Source organism: Corapipo altera, unplaced genomic scaffold (assembly GCF_003945725.1).
Source record: "Corapipo altera isolate COAL_440 unplaced genomic scaffold, ASM394572v1 24b, whole genome shotgun sequence".
NCBI classification, from domain to species: Eukaryota; Metazoa; Chordata; class Aves; order Passeriformes; family Pipridae; genus Corapipo; species Corapipo altera.
This window is the reverse complement of record NW_020884888.1, coordinates 6,010,708-6,025,898: the sequence shown is the minus strand read 5'-3', so window position 1 is coordinate 6,025,898 and position 15,191 is coordinate 6,010,708. Positions and strand designations below refer to the sequence as shown.

The 15,191-nt window shown below is 38.9% G+C and overlaps 1 protein-coding gene across 20 annotated transcripts in view; it reads left to right on the top strand.

Annotated features, from left to right (window-relative positions):
- The window catches only part of LOC113947352 (poly(rC)-binding protein 3-like), a 462,347-nt gene that overhangs the window by 377,435 nt on the left and 69,721 nt on the right, over positions 1-15,191 (top strand). Inside the window, exons 2-3 of one of the 20 annotated variants that reach the window (XM_027643808.1) lie at positions 3,110-3,115; positions 7,053-7,063. The exons of the other annotated variants lie outside the window; for them this stretch is intronic. The gene's annotated coding sequence lies outside the window, so the exon portion shown is untranslated. The remainder of the gene's footprint in view (positions 1-3,109; positions 3,116-7,052; positions 7,064-15,191) is intronic. 20 annotated transcript variants of the gene reach the window in all.

Sequence of the window (15,191 nt, the reverse complement as noted above, 5' to 3'; positions counted from 1 at the left end):
CTGCTTCTGGTAGATACATGATTTTGGCCATATATTGGCCTGGAAGGTTGCATCAGCAGAACTTTAGCACCCAAAAGCTGCATATTCCTGTCCCTCAATAGCCCATGCTGGCAGAAACTTGTTGATCTAGTTAGCCCTTACTAGAAGGCAGACATGCTCTCACAGCTAAGCCTACATTTAGAACTAGACGTTGTTTCCGTTTGCTTTGGTCCTGTGTAGCTGTGGCCCCTTGCTCTGAGCTAGGTAAGTCCCCAAATAGTCCATGGGATGTTACTGTCTTCAGTGGCTGCAGAATTTGCTGCACCATTTTTGGCAGTGAGAACATATAAATTTGTGAGTCTTCAAGCTGCATTCATAGGAGGTATAGGTCTAAATAGCAAGGCTGGGCTTGGCCAGAATTCCTGTAGGATCTGGAAGACAGCTGCAGTGTAGGAAATGGCATGAGTAGATGAATTGACTTCAGCTGCACCTGAGACCTTGGACTCAGTTTCTGTATATTCTGGTGGCACCCACCAGAGGAAATATGGACACAGGGACTTTCACCCATCTGAACCTGGACTTCAGGGTACCTGCCGTTGTCTGTAGTGTGTGTGATGTCAGTGTAGGGCTTCATGCCTGTCTTTTGTCATTGCTAGTGTTTGCACTCCAGCCACCCTTCCATACCTGTGTCTCATTACTCATGCTGAGCTGCTCCTCTGTGGAGTGAATGGACACGGGACAGTAGGGTGTCCCTCTTCCACATGGAGGCAGAAGTCTTCCTTCCTCTCATAGTCCAGAGAAGTGCATCTGTGTTCAAGCAAGGGAGATAATGGGCTGAGGAAAGGGAGTTTTCCCTCAAAGCTTGGGAGAGAGTCTGGTCAGTGGGTTCCCATTTTGGTATTCTACCAGCTACCAGCTAGATATCTGCTAGCTGCCACTTCATCCAGCAAAGACCTCTCCCTGGAAAGAACCATTGTTATTCTAATACATGCTGCAAGCGTATTTTGTGAGAAAAATTGGAAAGTGGGATTTGGAATGTTCTTCATGTAAAAAAATAAGACTCTTTGTTTAAAATTAAAAAGAAAGGAGCAATAGAACAACTCGGTTTTACATGAAAAGGATGTTTTCATGATAGTCTTCCAAGTAGTCTGTCACTTACTTAGGGATTTTTGGGAGAGACCACAAAGATGCCTTTTGTAGTAGGCTGTGTACAAATCTACTTCCAGCCAAACCTACATGTCTCAAAGTTACAACCCTCTGTAGAACATGTGAGTCACTTTATCTTCCACTACATGGATTCTTAATTTTTTTTTGTATTTCTGAAAGAAATTTCTTGGCCACAAATAAGAAACTCTGGTCTGATGACTCTGGTGGCCAAATTAATAACTCCGTACCTTGTTTTCTGAAAGAGTGCAGCTGTTACTATATTCAGTCTACACTTAAAGTCAAGCCAGGTTATGTTAATAGTCCATCAGTAAGGAGATGGTAAGACCCACTGAGTTTTACATTATGTATTTCCAAAAGGTGGATGGCAAAAGAGTCATTTTCAGAAGTGCTGGGATATCAGCAGCTGGGGAGTGGTGTGAGGGGGTGGGCGGGGGAAGAGAACATGTAAACTGGAACTATTCCTCTACAGCAGCTCCTGTGCTTCTGTGATTCAGGAAATAGAAAGACTTGCATTATGTGTTTGCACAACCTGAAAGGTACTGCTGATGTATTTAGTCATCTTTGCATTTCTCTTTTGTTGTTCTGTTATTATTTTTGCTATTACTATTAAGAGTACAGTGACATTTCAGTACTGCGGTTATCTTGGTTATCTGTATTCCTGGAAGAGCTGGCTTTCACTGTTTTTCAATTGCAGAAATGTCTGGGAATGGATGATATTTGACATATTGTTAGGTAACAGAAATTTGCTGTTTGCTGAAATACCTTGCTGAAATTCAGAATATTTTTATTTGAGTCTCTAGAACTAACCAGCAGGGAGGAAGGCTTAAAGTGAGGAGAGGCACTATCAGCTTGCCCAAGGCTTGGGGAATGTCACCAAGATGTCCCTTTATTAACCCATACACACCTCATATAAAAAACATGATGCCTTAGGTTTTGTGTAGCATTTGAAACTTCATCTTTGAAGAAATACTCTGGGAGGCAGTGTTGTGGGTTTGGAGGTTTGGGGGGGTTTTTGTTCAGCTAGCCGTAATAACAAAATACCCGTGTAATTCTTTTCTAAGGTCCTAATGTTTCAACAGAATTTATGCTTCTCAGAACAAAAAATTCCAAAACAAACCAAAAATTATTAGGTTTGACATTTTCAGACAGTCTACATGTTTTTTCCTCAATTTTGTCATTAATCAAAGTTGTTACGATGAGAAACTGTGAAGCAGAGCCATTTGGAGGCTGGCGCAAAAGCCCAGGAAATCCTTCAGAGTGGTTCACCACCTTTTCTGTTTAGAACACAAGGAAATCAAAGGAAACAAAGGGCAACAATTAACACACTAGGTATGTCTAATACTTCCTTTTTCCTAAAATGCCTTCTCTTTCACACTCTTAGTTCACAGGCTTCCACCATTAACATTTTATAATCAACAGGTTGCTGTAGAAACGGTAAAGGAGTGATTCTCTGTAGAAGTCATCCACCAAGGGTTGTGCTGTTCTCCTTTACATGTTTTTTAGATGACTGACATCCTCCTTAAAGGTCTAGTTTGTGCCCAGAAGAGTCCTACCTGTGACTTTTCGCTCACCATTCACCTATGCTCACAGATCAGAGAAGCTGGATCATTAATTTTACATATCCACAGAAGTTGTCCTGCCCTGCTTTTTTTTTTTCATGCTGCAATTTAGGGGTTAGAAAGCATGGACTTAATATTTTATTTGTGCTTCTTTCATGCCAGAAAGGCAAGACCAGCATACCCCTTTTGGGAAAGGCTTTTTCTTCTGTGTGGTGCTGAGAATTCATGCCTCAGCTCCAAAGGAGACTCAGAATAACCTGGGGCTGTCTGTAGCCTGTGAACAATCCAAACTGACATTTGCATTGCCAAGAACAATACATAATCTGACATTTGTGTATAGAATGACTGTGCGATAAAACAGTGGTTGCTGCTGCATTTTATGTGATCAAAATATTATCTCTGAGCACTGGATGAGCATTGGGGCTGATACAGGCAGTTTTATGTGGTATGAATAGATATATATATATGTGTATGTGTATTGCATGGCTGATCTCTCAGTTATCTTGATTTTATATTACAGTACAGGCTGGGAAAACTAGGTAGTGTGACTGAATGCTGTTGCAAAGACAGAGCTTCTGCTTTATGGAAGCACTTGAAGACAAAGAAGATCCTACTCATGAGCTCAATATTAAACAAACTGTTGCAGTGTGGGAAAATCGTGATTTGTTTTTGGAGTAACACTGACTAGTTCCTCTGGTACTGTTTTGTTGTTATTTCCCAATTTATAGAAAATACATCAATCCCATTACCACTGCACATTGGTTTTATAAGTACGTGTGTGGACATGAAGGTGCACGCTGCTGTGTGTTTCACATACTAAACAGCAGCTAATTAAGTAGAGACCAGTGAAGCCTCCCACATAGATCATTTTCCTTTTGTATCTTATCACTTCTCCTGTTGAGTTGAAGGACAGCCACAGACAGAAACTAGCTCTGCCCGTTGCAAACAGAGTCCATTTTCATTTCAACCACTTTTAATTGATTTCATTTCAAGGATGTATATGTAAATTGAAGATGAAAATCAGTTACATAGCTGAGAAATGGAGCATCAGAAAGCAAAGTAAGTTTCCTTAAGTGCTGCAAGAAAATGGTTAATTTGTCTGGAGCATGTCAAGGGGAAAGGGGTAAGGAACAGTTCATATGCTATAGTGTGGTCCTTCTTTGGTGCTGTACATTGAGCAGGTTGGCTCTTCTGATGTAGCATGGGATGTAACTAGTTGACTCCAGACAGTCTTAGACTGCCTCTGTGGGTAGTTGCTGGGAGATAACTGTCCTATAATTACGACCTTAATTTTTAAGATAGAATGACTGCAGACAATATTTTGTTTCATGGTAGCAAGGTTTGGTGGCATGGTGGTTTGGCTGCTGCTGTGCCCACAATGGGCTGGCGCCAGGATCCTCCACATGCTTGTTAATTCAAGCCTAAATCACTCTGTTTTGTAGTCAGATAGAACCTAAATAACTAAGGACCTGTCAGCACTCAGGAGGCATCTCTACTGTTTTTACTGACACACAGGTTTTACTTTTGGAGGGAGCTACTCCCTGTTACCACTGTAGCCTTTATAGCGTCTTCAAAAAACATTTCTGTGCCTTGCCTAAGACAGGGTTGGTGGGTAAAAGGCAGGTTGTGCTTCTGAATTTCTCTTGCTGATGGAGTTTGGTGGAAATGCGTTGGACAGAGCATGAACTGTTCTTCCTGCTGCTTCCTGAGATATGTCTTAAGTGCTTTGGATGAGCCAGTGGTGACAGGAGGAGAGTTCTTCCCCAGTGAGGACTGCTGACTGTGTGACAAGACCCAAACCAATTTCCACTGAATTTCCACTCTTTCCAAGCTGGTTTTTCAACTTTCCTCAGAACACAAGTTTGATTTCTTAAAAAATTGCTTTTAAGAGGACCGACACATTATCCTCACACTACCTGTCTCAAGTATTTATGAGTCAAGTGTGACCATACCTATACCCTGACTTCAGGACTTTGAACTCTGTGCCAGAGCACCCACCCTAGTGCTTTTTTCAACTTTTATGCTTACTTCATTTTTAATATTGATCATGGCTGATGCAATCCCAGACCCTTAGCACCTGTTTGACTGGTCTCTTCCCTCTTGTCAGTCATTCGATCTCCACTGACTCTTTGCTCTCAATGCTCCCTTAGGAAAAAAAAAATAGCCAAGTTAGCTGGCTACTGTGTTCTCTGCTTTTTGCATCATGGGGCACCATCTTCCCTCCACAAGTGATGGCAGAAGTACCATTCTCTGACTCAGTGCCACATTTTCACCCTTTCTCTTTTGTCTTCTCCACATGTCAGCTCCACATGACCCTCTGCTCCCTTGGCGTCAGGGTGCAGCTCCCACTCTTTTCTCATTCAGCCTTCCTTCTCTGCGTCCTGCTGGCAGGAGAGTCTGTCCAACACTGGGTTAGTTGTTTACCGAAGTACATACCCAACCTCTGAACATCGGAGCAGGTGCTAGCACCAGCATCCAAACTGGCATCAGCACAGGCAACAAGGTTACAATTGTATTGTTGTTAAGTAACCTGAGTGAAGAGGCACTTGCCCCATGCTGCCCTGTCCTGGCTTGACCCTGATCTTATAAACTGCTTTTATCACCAGTGCTTAAAGGATTGCATCGCTTTCTATCTCTTCAGAAGCTACCAGTGGTTTGAAAGCTTCATCCCAAGTTCATGTGACTAAGCTAAGGTAAACATCTGTATGTTCAAACAGTTATCCTGTCTTTAGGGACCCTTTTTATGAAACAGAAATGCCGACCCACGTCTGACCAGCAGTACAGCACAGACATCTACTCATTGTCCAATAGTGGTCACTAGCTGATACTTCATAGGCAAACCTATTTTCACATTGGCTGTTAAACAGTAAATTCCTACAAATTCTTTAGGGAGAATTTCTAGTTAAGCATGATGGCTTTTGTTCTTTGGTAATACTGGCAAGACAACAAAGCCTTGTCAGATTGTAATAACCTCTGTGTGTCTTATGCTGTGTACAGTTTACTTCAGAACTCTAGAAAAGCAATAAATAATTTCTTTACCATTGGCCCTGCACAACTGCTGTGTTGCAGCCCAAGCATGTGAGGTGGAAAATGAGAGGAGGAAGTAAATTTGCCTAAATTAAAAAGAAAAAATAAAAAAAGAAACAAAATAATTGTTAATAATCTCTGTTAATGGGATTTTCACAGCATGCTCTACCACTGGAGTGTATTACTCTTCAGGGCAGCTTCCCTATCTGATTTAGCCAAATAGAAACCTTCTGTGAATAGCTGGTATCTTCTATCAAATCTTCGCTTTGCCTTCAGACATCAGAGGGTTATTGGTGGGAGTTGGTTAGAAACAAGGGGAGAGAACCTTTTTCTCCGGGGTTTCAAATAATTCGTCAGCAAAATACGCTGATGGCTCCTTTCCTTTTCGCTAGCTGTGAATTTTTGGTTTGGTCTATTTCCTTCCAAAAGTTTGAGTTGTTTACTTTGGGGATTATGTCTTTCATGAAAATAACTAGGCTTCCAAATGCAGTCTGTCAAGATTTCCAAGTTACTAGATACACAGGTTGCCAGTGGAGTTTTGCTTCTCGTATTGCCTGTAAGTAGATCAGCAATGTGAGAGCTTTGATTTTTTTTCATGTCCTCAGCTCACCTGCTGTATTTTGCTGAGGAAAGGTGAGGCAGTGCAATACAGAAGTGGAATTTTTTGGTTTTCCCTTTTGTGACTTTCTGATGGGGACAACAATAAAGCGCATGGGCACCTCTTAAGAGCATGTTACTTGCCCTAGATGGATAAAATCCCAGAAGCAAGCTGGGATCTTGACTGGGACAAGAGTCATTCTGGTTATATGAGAAAGGAAAGCCCAAATGTTTGTTACAGTTAGTTAAGGCTACACAACCATGGGAATCAGGCTATTACAGAATTGTTTGGGTCCAGCTATTGTGCATTTCCATGGTACCTATTACTTCTGGGGACAATGATTTTTCTTCATTGTTTTTCTGAGAACTGTAAGGCCCCCTTTGGGGTTGTTTTTAAGTAATTCTTAGTAAAATATATGTGTCCAAAGCAACTAATTTCTGATGTGCTTGCTAAAGCAATATAGCCCAGAAGACCAACAAATAATACAGAATAAATCTCCAAAAAGAAAGGAGCAATAAGATGGGCAAGATTTTAAACTCTCAAAAGTAAGACCATGTTAGGGATTGTTCTGCTTGTTATCCTTATGGTCTGCTCCCTCCAGTGCTTTGAATTTTAGTGGCCCTGGTCCTTAAAGCCATGTTGTCTGCTTCTGTTGCTGGATCTGCCTCCCTGCAGCACTTTCTTAGGGAGACAGTGGATGTTTCTTGACAAATATCTGTTCATCTTCTGAAAAAAAATAAGCAAAAAGAACTAAAGAACGAAACAAAACACAGCCAACAGCTGTGGTCTGTTAGAGAATATTTCTTTAAATGCTCATAATGGTTTGTGTGTTAACAAAGCCATCCATAACACAAAAGTAAAGATGAGTTGACAATGGTGGTTTCCACTGTGCTGAATAAAAGCTCATGCAGGCAGGGGCATGTTACAGAGGCCTTGCACTTGGCCATCTGATACACAGGTGACCCAGTTCATGACTGATAGTATGTGGGAAGTTATCCACCAGAGTGACTGCTAAACTCTGCTATGGCACTCTGCAACAGGTGTTGACTGTAGCTGCCTTTGGAAAGATGTCAGGTCAGGCTGGAGCCTGGGTTTAACTCATTTATTATAAGGACTTTTGTCAACTGCTACAGATCATTTCAGGCTGCTTTGTAATTCTCAATGGATGAGGTTGCAAATGTAATTCCTGAAAATTATATTAAACTGATCAAGCACAACATGAAGCTTTGGCTAGAGTGTCGTATGTATTGCGGCTATGAACTCCTCCTAAACGTTAAATGGAACTGACTTAGTGACTCATCTTTCCATGTATCATATCATCCATCAGATAACAGCATTTTCAGAAGTACAGGAAAAGGAGAGATTATTTTGATGTCTTCTAGGGCATGCAGCATAGATTTGCTTTCTCTTTTCCCTCTGTCTCTTCCCTGTCTCCATCTCTGTCTCTGTGTCTCTCGCTTTTCCAATTTGTGTGGATTAAACAAGTCTCTGATTATTCTTTATGCCACTGCAAATAAAGTCATTTTCAGAAACAGATGTCGAAAGAGCCCAGTGAAATAATCCTGGAGGCAGATGCAGTCTTCCATAAGCTGCCAAGTGCATGGTGCAATCAAAGTGATGAAACAAAATGGAACAGGCTGCAGAAAAAGTAATTAAATTATAGTTCCATTGTAGAAGCACATTTTAAAATTACTGAGATTCAGAGCCCATAATGCTGGTATTATAGTTGAAAGAATACTTGCCATGGGTCATGAGCATTTTTTTTTTAACAGTTATTAATCATGCTTGACTGGAAAGACATGTGTAACCTACAACAAGCAGTGGCTGTAGTTGTGCCAAAGGAAGCTTTTGTTCCCTGAAGAGAATTGTATCAAAGGCCAGTGTGTCCTATTATTACGTGTGCAATAGCAACGTGCAGAATCTGAAACGGGCTTTTCAGATTTCAATACAGAGCACTAGAGGGGAAAAAAGAAAACAAGTATTGTATATTTTTGAATACTGTATGACCTCCTTTTCCTCTTACCGAGCTAACTTACTTATTGACTAAATAATAGTAAAAAAAATTCTAAAACATCTCTCTCCTCCCTAACTTTAGTACAAATAATGCCAAGACTCTGGTAAAAATGGAAAAGAGACAGAAAATGTCCAAAGTCTTGGAGACTGGAGATTAAAGAGACCTCATTAGTTCATGTGCTTTCCATTACAAAGTGAGTGTTGAGAAGATAGACTGGACAGTGGCTAAAATTCACCTCCATCTTTCTATCATTTTTAACTAATAGGTGTTTTCCACTCTTCTCTCATAAACTCCTACTTTTTCTTTTTCCACTTTTTCGGGGAGGGGGGGGGGGGTTGGGGTTCTTTTTGTTTTGGTTTGCTAGGGTTATGGAGTGTCCAGATACAAATATGAAACAGGAGATGGTTATGTGAACATAATCGTTTCCTCTTTCCCTGCTTCAAAGTGTAAGTTTTCAACCTTTAATTTGCAACTTTATGTCATCCCCAGGCCTTTTGTATCATCAGAGCCTTCCAGATTTAACTAATTTTTAAGAACTGGGTTTCCCTAGCTGTTGTATTTGTATTGTAAATATATTGTTTGTGTTGTAGATTTATTGTCACTTTCTTTTCACTGTGTTACTTTTTGGGTTATTATCTTTCTGCTCCTATTTGAGCTCTTCTCTTTTTTTAACATCTGCAGTCCTTCCAAATGACTGTCATTAATGTGTTGCTAATACCCTCTTCTAGTTATTGATGTAGATAGTACCAAAATTTTAGTAATGCTTTTTTTTTTTAATTTTGGGGGTTTTAAAATTTATTTAGTACTAACCTATTCCTCATCACATCTTTGGAGTCTCTGCAGTAAGTCAGTAATTACCTTCTCTTGATCTTTACTTTTTTATTTTAAATGAACGAATGGACTACTTCGTGGTCCCAAGACAAAGGTGGGAAGCTAAGGGCAGAGTCAAAGCATTCTCATTAGCAGAGATCCTGTCTTGTTTTCATGAAGAACACAGAGGACCAAAGTACACATCCAGTTATGTCCATGAAACTCTGTTAAAGGTAGTGGGATTGCATATGAGTCACAAAGCTACTGGAGCAGTGGAGGGGGGGGGAAATCGAATATTTGTCCTGTGTCTGCTTAAAGCATCTTTTGTTGGGAGTTTCTCTGAATATGGGAGCTTTTTCAGCAATTGTATTAGTTGACTTTCAGAGTCCCCTCCTCCCACTTTGCTCTCTTGCAATTATCACTATGAGAGGAGGCTACCACATGGCGTGGCTGGCTGTGAGCTGCTGAGCTCAGTGCCATCAGTGCCACATCTACACCTCCTTTAAATACCTCCAGGGATGGTAACTCAGCTGCTTCCATGAATAGCCTGTTCCAATGCTGGACAACCCTTTTGGTGGAGAAATTTTTTCTGATAGCCAATTTAAACCTCCCCTGGTGCAACTTAAGGCCGTTTCATCTTGTCCTATTTGGCTCATACCAGAACTTCTCCTGCGGTGGAACTGTGACCTTGTGCCTCTAGTTTGTGTCTCAGTGAAACTTGTGTGAACCTGACGCATTTGACATCCCTGTATCATCTCTTAAAAATGTTGAAAGTGGTTGGGAAACTTGTATACATACATGCACGAATACACAGGTAGGTATGTATGCATGTATTTATTTGGAAAGGGACTGAAGTTTAGACAGAAGGACAAATACTTCATGAAACACTGTTTCGGCTGAGTTACTGGGTGAAGCAAATGAGTGTTTATTCAAAAATAGGCTCCTTCCATTCTAAAGGTTGCAGAGAAGTAACAAATGGATGGCTTTAGTACTGTTTTTTCCCAGTGGTAGAGCAAGATATAGTGGCTCACTTTAAAACTAGCACTTTGAAGTCACTAATAAATAAACTGTTTGATTTTTTTCCTTTTTTTTTTAATACTTCATCAATTAGACTGGCTTTTGAGTTTTAAAGAGTCTCCTGGTTTAAATCAGTGACAAAAATATTGATTTAAGTGGCTTAAATCTTGGCATGTGTTTGGCTCTTTACTCTGAGTATTGATGGCCCATAAAAGAGTCATTTATTGTGGGCTGGTTGTTGTTTTTTTTGATTGGGGTTTTTTGTTAAATCTTGTTTCAAATGAGGCCCTGGAACTTACTGGGGTTTTTTATTCACTGCATAGTCCTGAGTTTCACAGTAAAATCTGTATAATGCTGTATGTTTTGACTAACCACCAGTGACTGAGAACTTAAATATCAGTTTGTGACTTTTGAAGGCAACAAATCCTGGCAGGACATGGCAACGTTGCTTCTTGTTTTCCCTTTTATGCCCATGAATGATGGAAGTCTTTGCAGTGCTTAGCCATATTTGCAGTTGTTACAGCTGTGCTGCTGTTGGACCAGTTTCTCAGACAATTCCCAATCCATCCTTGCCTCAAGGAAGCACAAGTGTTGTGTCCCAGGAGGGAGCCCATGTCTTACATTCCAGAGGCTGGTACCAATCCCTTTGTGACAGAAGGATGGGAGCTCATCCTCTTCCCTTCATTAGATGCTGTATGAATTTCCCTTTCTTTAAATAAGTATTTATTTTATTATCTAGGAAATGTGAAAGGATTTTCAAATCACAGCCTTGTAAATAACATAATTAAGGTGATGACAAAAGTGATATTTTTCTTGTTTGTGTCAGAGATTCAGTTATATCAATAGATAATATTTTTCTGTTTAATAAGGTGAAATGTATTATTATTATTAACCTCTTTTCTCTAAACTACAACCATGTTTGTGGTTTGAGTGAAACAACTGACCCATGTTTATCAAACCAAATATGTCTAGAAAACCTTTAAGCCTTTAATTTACAAATAGATTGGACAAAGATATATTCTAGGGCAGATATCATTTCAACACTGATGGAATTATAAAAACCTAAAGATGTTTAAATATCTGTTTGTTCTGTGCCCATTCAGAACATACTTGATGGGTTAATATTTCCAATTAAAGAACCTTCCATATTTCTTGGACTATTCTACCGCTATGGGGAATTTTTTCCTTTGATCAATAAGAAACTTATCTGTACTCCTGTATGTACTGACAAAGAAAATTCCAAATCTCTATGTCTGTGAGACTGTTTTTACTAAAGATAAAAATCTCATTTTTAAAATCAATCTATTCTTAATATTTGCTCATTAGATTATGCCCTGGCAGTCTTTTATCCTTGGCCACATATGTCATGTAAAAAAATATACCTTACTTGCTTCCCAGCATTTAACCATATTCTACGTACATATGCATTCTGTATTGAAATGTGTCTTTTTATACATGTATGTAAATCTAGTTCACTTACAATATCTTGGAAACAGACCATGTGAATGATTTCTCTGTTCTCTCAGAGATTTTAAAAAATGGAAAAAGTAACATTTTTTTAGGTTGACTCTCCTTTGGTGCCAAGTAGACTTATTTTTAAATCAACAAGCAAAGTTATTGCTTTATTTGTTTTAAACTGTATTAAGGTAAATGTGCAATTTAAATGCTGTTTAAAAATAAAACTGTTTAATTGCGGAAATGTGAAAGTCATGCATTTGACTTTAGTGGGCAGAGATAATTTAACAGGTATAACAGATGTTTACAATGTTTACGTTAGAATGTAGGGTTTTTCCAGGAACAGGTGTGGACCAAAAATCTGTTTTTATACAGTAGGCCGTTCTTGTAAACAGCTCTGTGCTGGACAGACCACTATGCTACTGGTGGTGGTGGTGGTCTGCTCAATTCTTCCCCCACCTTCCCTGTGGGGGTTATCTCACATCATATGGAATGATTAATTCAAGTTAGTTGGAGTATCTGTTTCTTAGTTGAACATAAGCAAGTAAGGCCAAATTTCTATTTGAAACAAGCAACATAAAAAATCCCAGGGGTTTGAGAAACATGGTGCCTTGCTTGAGGATTTTGGAGCCAGAGGATAAAGTGGCAGGTAAAGCTGATTTTGTACTCAAAGCTATGATTAGAGCTTTAGATTCTTTGGTAAATAACTGGTCTACCATATGCATACATTCTCTTCCCTTATATTGCAAACTGACAGGTTCATGATGAAGTTTACTCTTAATTTCATTGCTGCCATTAGGAAAGGAAAGATAGCCACTTTCTGCTCTGTCTGTCCTGAACTCGTCATCGAATCCTCCTGGAGATTATGTCTGCGGAGTAATTTATAGTGGGCTGCCACAATTTCTTATTAGTGGAAGCATTTCTGTTTCATTAGTCTAGCGTGGCAGCTTCTATCTGCAGGAGCTTTTATCTGCCTGGCTTTTTCACATATGGAGAAGTGTTAGTTGGCTACTGGATCTGTACGGAGTATCGACATGCACACTGCACTGCTTGTTTTTCAGTTCGTGGCGAACTGTAAAGATGCTCTCTGCATTCCTGCCAAGGTAATTCTTTCTGAAATAATTACGGAAAGGAGAAAAAAAAAAAAGAAAGATGGAAGATACCTTTGGCAAAATAATCACTGTGTTTTCCATAGGCTGGAAATTACTTACTTCGCTCAGATCCCAGATCTGTTTGGCATTTGCTAAATGCCATGATACAGTTTTTCTAAATTTCCTGATACTTGATTTCCAGGCATCTAATAGCATTTATTAGCTGTTTGACATGTGATATTTTCTGAAGCGATGACTTTCTTTATTTTTGCAGCGTGTAGCTGTCTATTCACACACAGAATAATATTTTGACATTAATTTATGTTAAATAAACAATTTGTCATTGAATGTGGATAGTAGGAAATAGTTTTGTGAATGAGACAATAGCCTTTATTGTGCTTCTCTGATTTTTATTCCTGTAATAAATTCACAATACCATATTGTTTAGTCAGAAGGCTTTACAAAAAGCTTTATAAGTAGAAGAATTAATAAATAGGTTGCTGTTTGCTTCCTTCGATAAATCAAAAAGGAAACAACCAGTGCCATTGGCTGTAACGTTTGCTTTTTGACTAGCACAAGGAGAAGTGGTCCACTGAAAGAATGGGACTCATATATATCAAGTTCAGCAGCTAAACATTCATGAGTTGAGAATAGAAAATATAAGTCTCTAATCTTTTACTGTTCTCTTCAAAGATAATTCGACATCTAGTGATCTTCAGCAATTGACACATCAGTTGTAAGCAGCGAGGGCATTTCATTTTTTAGGGAGAACACAAGACAACTTCTTCTATAGATAGGATAGGTTCTTCCTCTGGCTAAATACCATTAAACATATCTGTCAAGGAAAAACTAGTGCCGCTTCACAGACTTCATAAAATTACATTCAAACGACTGGAGTCTTGCCAGTTTTTATACTTGCTTTTGCCTTTAAAAGTTGTTCTGTTATTTTTTCATTATGTTCTTTCCATGTCAGTTTTACATCTGTCTGTCTGTAGTAAATACAGAGCTTACTGTATCACAGATAAAGACATCTTTACAATAATTAGTAAAATAAGCACGTGACTTTTAGAGCTGTGGAACTGCCTTTTGTTGGGAGCTGTTAACTAGTGGAATAATATGTTGCTTTTTAATCTCCTTTGACTTTTGAGCTAATATTTTACCACTTAAAAAAAACCCAACAAACAAACCACATGTATTTTTATGTCTGTTGGTGTACTCAGTTGCTGCTCTCTGTGGCCCATGTTCAGCTTGCTATCCTATTAGTTGTTATTTAGATCTATTTGAGCATGGGATTTATGAATTTCCTGAAAACTTCTCTCTAGTGTTTCTTTAAATTTAGTTCTTGAGCTATTCCTGTATCTTATTTTATCTTTTTTAGCAAAAACCCGTTTTTCCAACTGAGACACACACACACAGACACACACAGGCTTTGTTCTGGTAACACAAAGAATTAATTTTCTCATTTCTGGATTTTTGGATCCCTACCAATGATCAAACTACTTAGAATGGGTCATGATACGACATTTTGAGGGAACCGAGTTCTGCAGATCTTGTTCACTTCATGAAAGAGTTAGAGATTAGCATTAAATCTATTTTGGGGATGTAAATTATAAGGATGTGAATAAAATGTATAATCTCATTCCTTTCTGTATGGTCCTCTCTAGTAATTTGGGAGATGGAACTGCTGAAGTAGAAGGGTTCATGCTGCGCCTGCTTCTTTAGCTATTTCTCATTAATCAGGTTCTCCTAGTGAGGCTTCTGTATAAAATTAGAGTGCTCCAAAGCCTGATTTCTCCTTTTGCAAATAGCTATTACTGGGAGATAAATCCTTTGAAGAGTTGTCGTTATATTACTGTTTGATTATTGTGGGCTACCTGTGAGCTTTTTGTTCTTGGTAACCTCACAACAATGTGGTTTAGTAACACTAGATTTCTTCATCCTTCAGTTGACACAGAAACTGAAGAAGTGTGGGTTTAGCAAATATCCAATCATCTTCTGTTGTTTCAGCTGAGACTGTATACCAGCTGATCGTTATCCCTTTTCATGCTCTCTGAAAAAAAGGTTTTTGAAACAAAATAATACAACTGGATCTGAGCTGGTTTTGCTTTGGATTTCACTTAGAGTTGTGATTGTTGTTTTTTTTTAACTTTTGCCAATGTTTTTCTGTATCATAACCCTGTTTAGTCCTTTGACATCCAGAGATGTTGCTTTCAAGTGAAAAATCATAAATAATAACTGCTTGGCTTATCAAAGAACTTGAAAGCTAAGCAGTTATTTCTTCGTTTGATAGCATGAACTTTTCCATGGCAGACAACTTATTTTTAATTTTAAGCCTTACATATATGGCTGAATGTGTTGATTTCTGTTGATAATATTGTCATTTCTTGTCCTGTAGTAATTTTCCTGTGTTCCTGTATTCCCTCCAGTTTAAATGAAAGATTAAATTCATGTGAATAGCATATATCTGCCTCCAA